At 46.7% G+C, this 6,993-nt stretch overlaps 1 non-coding gene across 1 annotated transcript; it reads right to left on the reverse strand.

The window, feature by feature from the left end:
* Positions 1–3,506: 3,506 nt before the first annotated feature.
* Positions 3,507–3,667, reverse strand: LOC118627415. Its single transcript, XR_004959160.1, has one exon. It is a non-coding gene; the product is annotated as a U1 spliceosomal RNA (small nuclear RNA).
* Between the last annotated feature and the right edge of the window lie 3,326 nt (positions 3,668–6,993).

The raw sequence follows: 6,993 nt of genomic DNA on the forward strand, positions 1-6,993 counted from the left end.
GTGTCCCTCTCTTGTGCTACCTACGTATGCTGGTCTCATTTCTCATGTAACGCCAATCATATGAAATTTAATTTTTTTGATTATTTTCCCCGTTTGAGATCAGTGGTCATTTCTTCCTCATGTATATGTCAGTAAAAAGCACAGGGTCTGCCCTGCACTAGGGCTCAGTAAACATTTCTTAACTGAACGACTGAAAAGATAAGGACTTTGTTTATAACTAAAAAAAAAGATCAGGTAGAGGGGAGCTAGGAAGGTAAAGTACAGAATATTCTTTATTTCTCAATGTTCCAGAGACATTCAGTGCTCAGGAAACCTAGTAGGTTCTATAACCAGATGGGCCAAAGTGATGTCATGAAAATCCCTTTGTTATCATTCATGAGAACACCATCCCATTGCAGTTAATGGAAATAAATGTACCATTTAGTACTTTAAATCATGAAGCAACATAACTGCCTTCTATTTTCAGTGACCTTCTGGTACCCTCATTATTTTCTCACTGCAGATGTCTGTGCCTGATCTTGTTGATTCAGCATAAGGGGTTGCATCCAAGAGGCATAGGTGAAGTGCAGAGAGGTGGGGGAAGGAGGAATCTGGAATCACCTGAGGGGTGGAGAAGGACCACCCATGATTGCTGCACCCTCACCAGCCTGTGGGTCTCTCCATCACAGCTCTTAGCATATTGCACTGCATTGTCCTACACATCTCCCCACGAGACCATGGACATCTGAGGGCTGGTAACCACACTGAATTCACCTCTGAGTTCTCAGTGCCTGGTAGAATTTGTTGGATGTAGAAGATTCTCAGAAAGTATATGCTCATATAAATGAAAAACGAATGCGTGAATGAATGATTAAGGGAAGGACTAGGTTCTTTCTAGCCTCTACTTCTGATTTGGAAGAATGCTGACTGCATGGGAGAGGGAGTTAGGGCTCTGTGAAGAAGACAATAATTGAATTTATTTTATCCTCACCAGAGGAAATTTTTCCATTTTTTGTTCAGATAGAGTGGAAGGGAGAGAGAGAGACAGAGAAACATTGATGTGAAAGGGACACATCGTGTGGTTGCCACCCGCACGACCCAACCAGGGCTGGGGACAAACTGCAACTGAGGTACGTGCCCTTAGCTGGAACCAAACCTGTGTCTCTCTGGACCGCAGGCCAACGCTCTAACCGCTGAGCCAAACTGACCAGGGCAATAATTGAATTTAGGAGGAAAAACCCCACATAAACAAAGAACCTGCCACTTTCTCCTTTCCCTCAGATGGCTCCTTGCTCCCTCTGTGCTGACACCCATCACGGAAGATCTGGCACCATAAGCACCATATCTATCTGGTTCAATGTGATGTTCTCACTGCTTTGCACAGTGCTTGGCACATAGCTGCAGCTCAACTAATAGTTTTTAACAAAGTTAAAATCTCTCTCTGGGCTTTTACTCCTCCTCTCACAGTTGGTCCTTCCCAGCTGCTCTGCCTCCACTTCCAATGCTGAATGCACACCCTGAGCTGTCTCACCCCATGGGCCTTCTAAAGTGAAATTGGAAGGGGGCTAAGCTCTCACGATTTTGAACTTGCCTTTAAAAAAATATTTTTATTGATTTTTGGGGAGAGAGTGAGAGAGGGAGAAACATTGATGTGAGAGCAGAACATTGATTGGCTGCCTCCTGCGCACCCCCCACGAGGGTACAAGCAAACAATCTGGGCATGTGCCCTGACGGGGAATCAAGCCAGCAACCCTTTGGTGCATTGGAGGACACCCAACCAACTGAGCCACATCGACCAGAGCATACTTTCCATTTTATAGACAGGAAAACTGAGGCCTACAAGAGAAAAAGATTCACCCTAACTGGGTGGCTCAGTTGGTTGGAGCATCATCCCGTACACCTAAGGGTTGTGGATTTGATTCCCAGTAAGGACACATGCCTAGGTTTTGTGTTCCATCCCTGGTTGGATGCATGTGGGAGGCACCTCATTGATGTTTTCTCTCTCTCTCTCTCTCTCTCTCTCTCTCTAAAAGCAGTGAAAACATATCCTCAGGAATTAAAAAAAAAAAAAAAATCATCTGAAGTCATAAAAAGAATCAGGCTTGTCCAGCATGTATAACTCAGTGGTTGAGTATCAACCCATGCACCAAGAGGTCACTGGTTCGATTCCCAGTCAGGACACATGCCCAGGTTGTGGGCCCAATCCCCATTAGTGGGGAGCATGCAGGAGGAGGCCAATTGATGTTCTCTCTCATTGATGTTTCTATCTTTAAAATTAATAAAGGAAAAAAATTTTAAAAAAAAGAATCAAACTTGACATTAGAAAATGAATCTCTTGTCTCCTTTGTTTGTCAACATATCATGACCTCAAAGTTCAGTTTTTTTGGGTCAATAGCTTTTACTTTTCATTAAAACAAACAAAAAAACAAACTAGGAAATTGTTCAATGGAGATCTTATGCAGAAGCTCAATACGTAGAACAGATAAAGCCCATGCTGCCATGGTTAAAGCGGCCATGGAGACTCCCCCAAAACTCAAACACCAAAGTCTCCTAGGGAGCTCAGAAGAGCACAGTTTGAGGCTGTTATTGTGACAGGGTGCACGCATCTTTATTTAAAAAATGGTGAGGATGAAGGTAGGGATCAACTGAGATTGGGCTCTTGTCCATAGCCTCACATGAGCCTACATAGTGGCAGCAGCAGTTATGAAGTCACCATGCCCAGCAGAGGGGGATCACAAAGGAGGGTGGGGCATGCTGATGGGAAGGCACAGATTTCCAGTTCAAGACTCGGAGTGCCACAATTTCTTTCTTTTCTTTTTTTAAACCTTTAATTCAGCTTTGATTTCTTCAAGATATAAATGAAGCTTCATGATATCAGTGGTGAACAAGCTATTCGTGTTCGAATGATGACAAATTCAGGGAATAAAAAATGTCTAAGGGCCAATCATTTAAAACAATTCAAAGTGAAAATATGTTTATTGAGTTCCATGGAAAAATTATGTTCTTATAACCTATACTGTCTCCTTTATGAAGTAAGAGACTTTCAGTGAGAAACTTGAAAGCTTCATAAGCTACCAGAATTGAGCCTTGGCACACTTGAGAAGTAGCAACGCAAGCTTGTGACAGTCCACCCCGGAATCATCGAGTAATTTCACACTGGCATTTGTTCACATGCATTATCTCTATTCATTAATGAAAAAAGTCTTGCAATGTGGATGTAATTAACAGGGAGACTTGGAGAGGTAAAGTGATTTTTCTCCAAGTCACCCAGCAAGTTTGTCACAGAGCTGGGTCTCAAAGTGGTTAATTCCAGTGAAGGCAGTGTTTACTAACTTTATTAATCAAGGCAGGCCTAATAGCTATAATGAATAAATCTCCAAGTACTAATACTTAACACTGTAACAGTTTTTTTGTGTGTGTGAATCTAAGCCCAATGTGCATGCTTGTTATTGGGGGATCTCTTCCGGGCAGTGCATCAGGGAGCTGGGTTCCTTTCATCTGTGGTCTCCAATCTTTTTTTTTTTTTAAAGGGGAGAGCACGAATGCAGTCCCCCACAACCACAAATTATGCAGTGGAGTTTCCACATCTGGGGAAATTGCGGGGTCAGCACATCCAATAGCAATGGAGAAGCCTCGCCCTGGGGAAACCACCTCTGTGATCATGGTATCTCCCCTGCCAGGTAAGTATGGTTGGTTCTGCAATCTTAAACACACAGCCCCCAGGCTACCTGGGGTCATCTGCACTTCGTTCAGCTGGAAAGGGCAAAGCACATGGAGGATTGCATGAGGAACCTTTTTGGGAGCAGGTCTTGAAATGATGCACACCACCTTCCACTGGTAATGAGACCATCACATGACCATTGCTGACCACCAGTGGGACACGATGATCTGCCACCTTTGTGAGCACATTGAGGGTTTAGGCCTGAGTTTTATTCATCTCTCTGGATTGAACATTGTTCTTGCACATGAATAATATGTGTTGAGAATCTTCCCACCCTCTGAACCTCCCTCTGCCATTGTTGAAGGGTCTTCTTTCTATTGATGAGATCAAGTGCAGGATCCTAAGTTCTCTCCCCTATCCTGGCAGTATCCGCCACACCTCTGCTTCCTGCGGACACAGCTAGGTTGCCATATTGTGGGACATAATTTTGCTCCAACAGACACAGCTGACTGGTGCAGGTATAGGCACCACCCCAAGCTGAAGCAAACAGAATCCTTCATAGAAGCCTTCCATGGCATTTCTCAAACGGTAACTGAGGAAAGTAATGTCTCTAGAGGTGCAATCTGAGGCTCAGAAGCTGTTCGTGGCCGTGTTTTCCACTCTCAGAAGGCATTCTGTAGTGACAGACAGAGAAACCAGTGGTGAAAACAGGGAGGGGCAGAAGAGAGACGGTACAAGCCCGTATGGTTCAACCGCTGCAAGGCCCAGCTACAACCTCACGTCCCTGCGGTTTGGTTCAGCGCTTCCAGCTCTGTGAGACAACCCAGTGTCCTTCCAATAAATTCTCCCTTTGCCTAAGCTAGTCTGAGTTGGGTGTATGTCTGTGCAATCACAAAGACACTGACCTTGCAGCTGAACGGCCCAGAGGGAGTCAGAGCGGGAGCCCACGCCCTCCGAAGGCTTTCTCACGGGGCCTGTTCCTTGCTCTGGTAGGTTGCAGTGAGCTCATTCCCCACCCTGCAGGCTCTCCCAGCCCCAGTGCGGAAGGCCCCGGTCCCTCTCACGGGCCTCCCCCATTAGGATATTGCACTTAGGGATTCTAAAACATTTTCTTTGCAGTTGCATGCTAGACATTCCCTTTCTTGTTCATTGCCTCACACAACCTGAGTGCTTGTGTTCCACAGAGATCGAAGGTCTTCTCTGGAAGCGAGGTGGGCCCGTGAGGCCCCTGGTTTGGGCTCACTCATATCTACACCAGCTGATCTGTGAGGTTCTTTCCTACTCTGAGCCTTGTACAAGGGTTGCATGTGGACTGAGGGTGGTAAATAATTATTTCTGAAGTGGCTTTTTTTTTTTTATAAAGTGACTCTCCTGTGCATTTCTCTTTTAAGCCTATGAGGGGACAAATAGCTCTATCACACATGAGTTTGGTAGGATTTCTCGCTTTTCTTTAGAGAAATTAGTGATGAGTGAGGATTACGTTGTATTAATGTATGCAAAACACCTAGCACAGGCCAGGAGCTTGTGAAGTGCTAGTTCCTCCCTTAGACCTTCTCACATCACCTTCCTCTACTCTCTGGGCTCTGAGTGGTGGAGGGAGCTTAAGACAAGAGGGGTACGGTGGTTTTGTCCAAACTCTCTCAGGAACCACCACGGCATCCCCCTCGGCCCCCCTTTTCTCCCTCCCTCCCTGACACCTCTGTCTTCTCTCCATCGTGGTGGCCTTGTTTTCTCCCACAAGCCCTTTCCCTCCCCCTTGCTCTCCCCTCCTCCCTCCCCCGTGTGTGCCTGGCTGGCCTGATGCTATTGATTTTGCTCTATGGAAGATTGCTCAATTCATTTTCTCCACTGCGGCCCAGCGCCAGCCCTCGGGGTGGCCTCGCAGTGACCGAGCTGATGATGTGCACCGCTTCCCCTGAAGGACTGCGAGCACATTCCCTCTCGGTTCCCAGGTGGGGTCAGACAGTGAAGGTGAACATATTCATAAACTCTAAGGAGCTAAGTAGAGCGCCCTGGGCCCTGACTTACTCAGCTCCATGGTCACAGAGCTTAGCACAGGGCCGGGCACCGAGTCGGTGTTCAGAATGTTTGTTGAAATAAAATGAATCTCTTAACTTCCCAGCATTCTGGGCCTGCAAGGCGAATCTCCACTGTCTCCTGATTGCTGGCAGCAGTGGTTTGCAACCCTGGCTGCACGTTAGAGTCACCTGGGGAGACCTACAAACCACCATGGTCGGGCCTTGCCGGAGACCGATCACCTAGAAGTCACCGGCGTTGTGGCCTGAGCACTGGCCCTTGGTAAGAGTTCAGTGGGTAACCTACGCACCCATGGCGGGACTGCAGGGTAAGACTAGGTTTCCTAGCCTGGCCCTCAAGGTCCCCCATGTCTCGGCTCCTTCCCTGTTTCCTTCCTCACCTCTTTCCCCTTGATTCTGCACGCTCCACATTCCAACTGCTCTCTCTTCTCTCTCTTCCCTGTGGGTGTCACTCTGCCCTTGCCTGTGCTGTTTTCCCTTCGAGGACAGCCCTTTCTGGCGTCTTCCTGGGAAGCTCCTACTCCTCTTAGAAGACCCAGATGACATGCCACCTCCTCTGAGAATTTCCCAGCTTGGTCTAATATTCCAGCCTTGTCCTCAGACACGGTTGTTCAGGATTTTCTTTGGGTCTAAGCTTTGAAGTTCACTAGCTGGCTCATCACTCCATCCTTTCTCTGCTTCTAGAATTCCCAGGACAGTGACTGGGACCCTACTTCTCTGGGAGAGGCATTTGGACACAAATTGCACTGCATAGCAGCGGCCCATATTTATTGATTGCTTTTACTACATGCCATGTTAAAATGCTTCGCTGCATTGTCTTATATAAACCTTTATGGATGAGCCACTGGGATTAAAGAACTTAAATAAATTGTCCAAAGTCAATCAGGCAGCAAGAGGCAAATCTGGGGTTTCCCTGGCCTAACAGTCTCTAAAGTCCGTTTGTTTCATGCCTACATGATACTTTAATGCCTCTTCTGTGTGCATTTGGTTTTTAACTCTCTTGTTACAGTCTCAAGGCTATATCATAATTTAGTGGTTGGTGTGTCTTGTGTACCTTACTAAACTGTGACCTTCTCAAGGTTAGGGATTGAGATATTCAAGTCTATATTCCTAGCACTTAGCAAATTGCCTGGCATGGAACACAGGCTCAATAAATGCTTGTGGCCTGAATAAATAAATGGCCCCTGTAGCCTTAAGGGACAGGGGTGGGGAAAAGGAGGCGAAGATCTAGACCGCAGTCTGACCATAAAGCCCCTTCTCCGATGGCGACGGCCCTGGGTGGTGAGGTCTCCGCTAGGCAGAGGAGGCAGATGGGTG

Source organism: Molossus molossus, unplaced genomic scaffold (assembly GCF_014108415.1).
Source record: "Molossus molossus isolate mMolMol1 unplaced genomic scaffold, mMolMol1.p scaffold_m16_p_12, whole genome shotgun sequence".
NCBI lineage: Eukaryota > Metazoa > Chordata > Mammalia > Chiroptera > Molossidae > Molossus > Molossus molossus.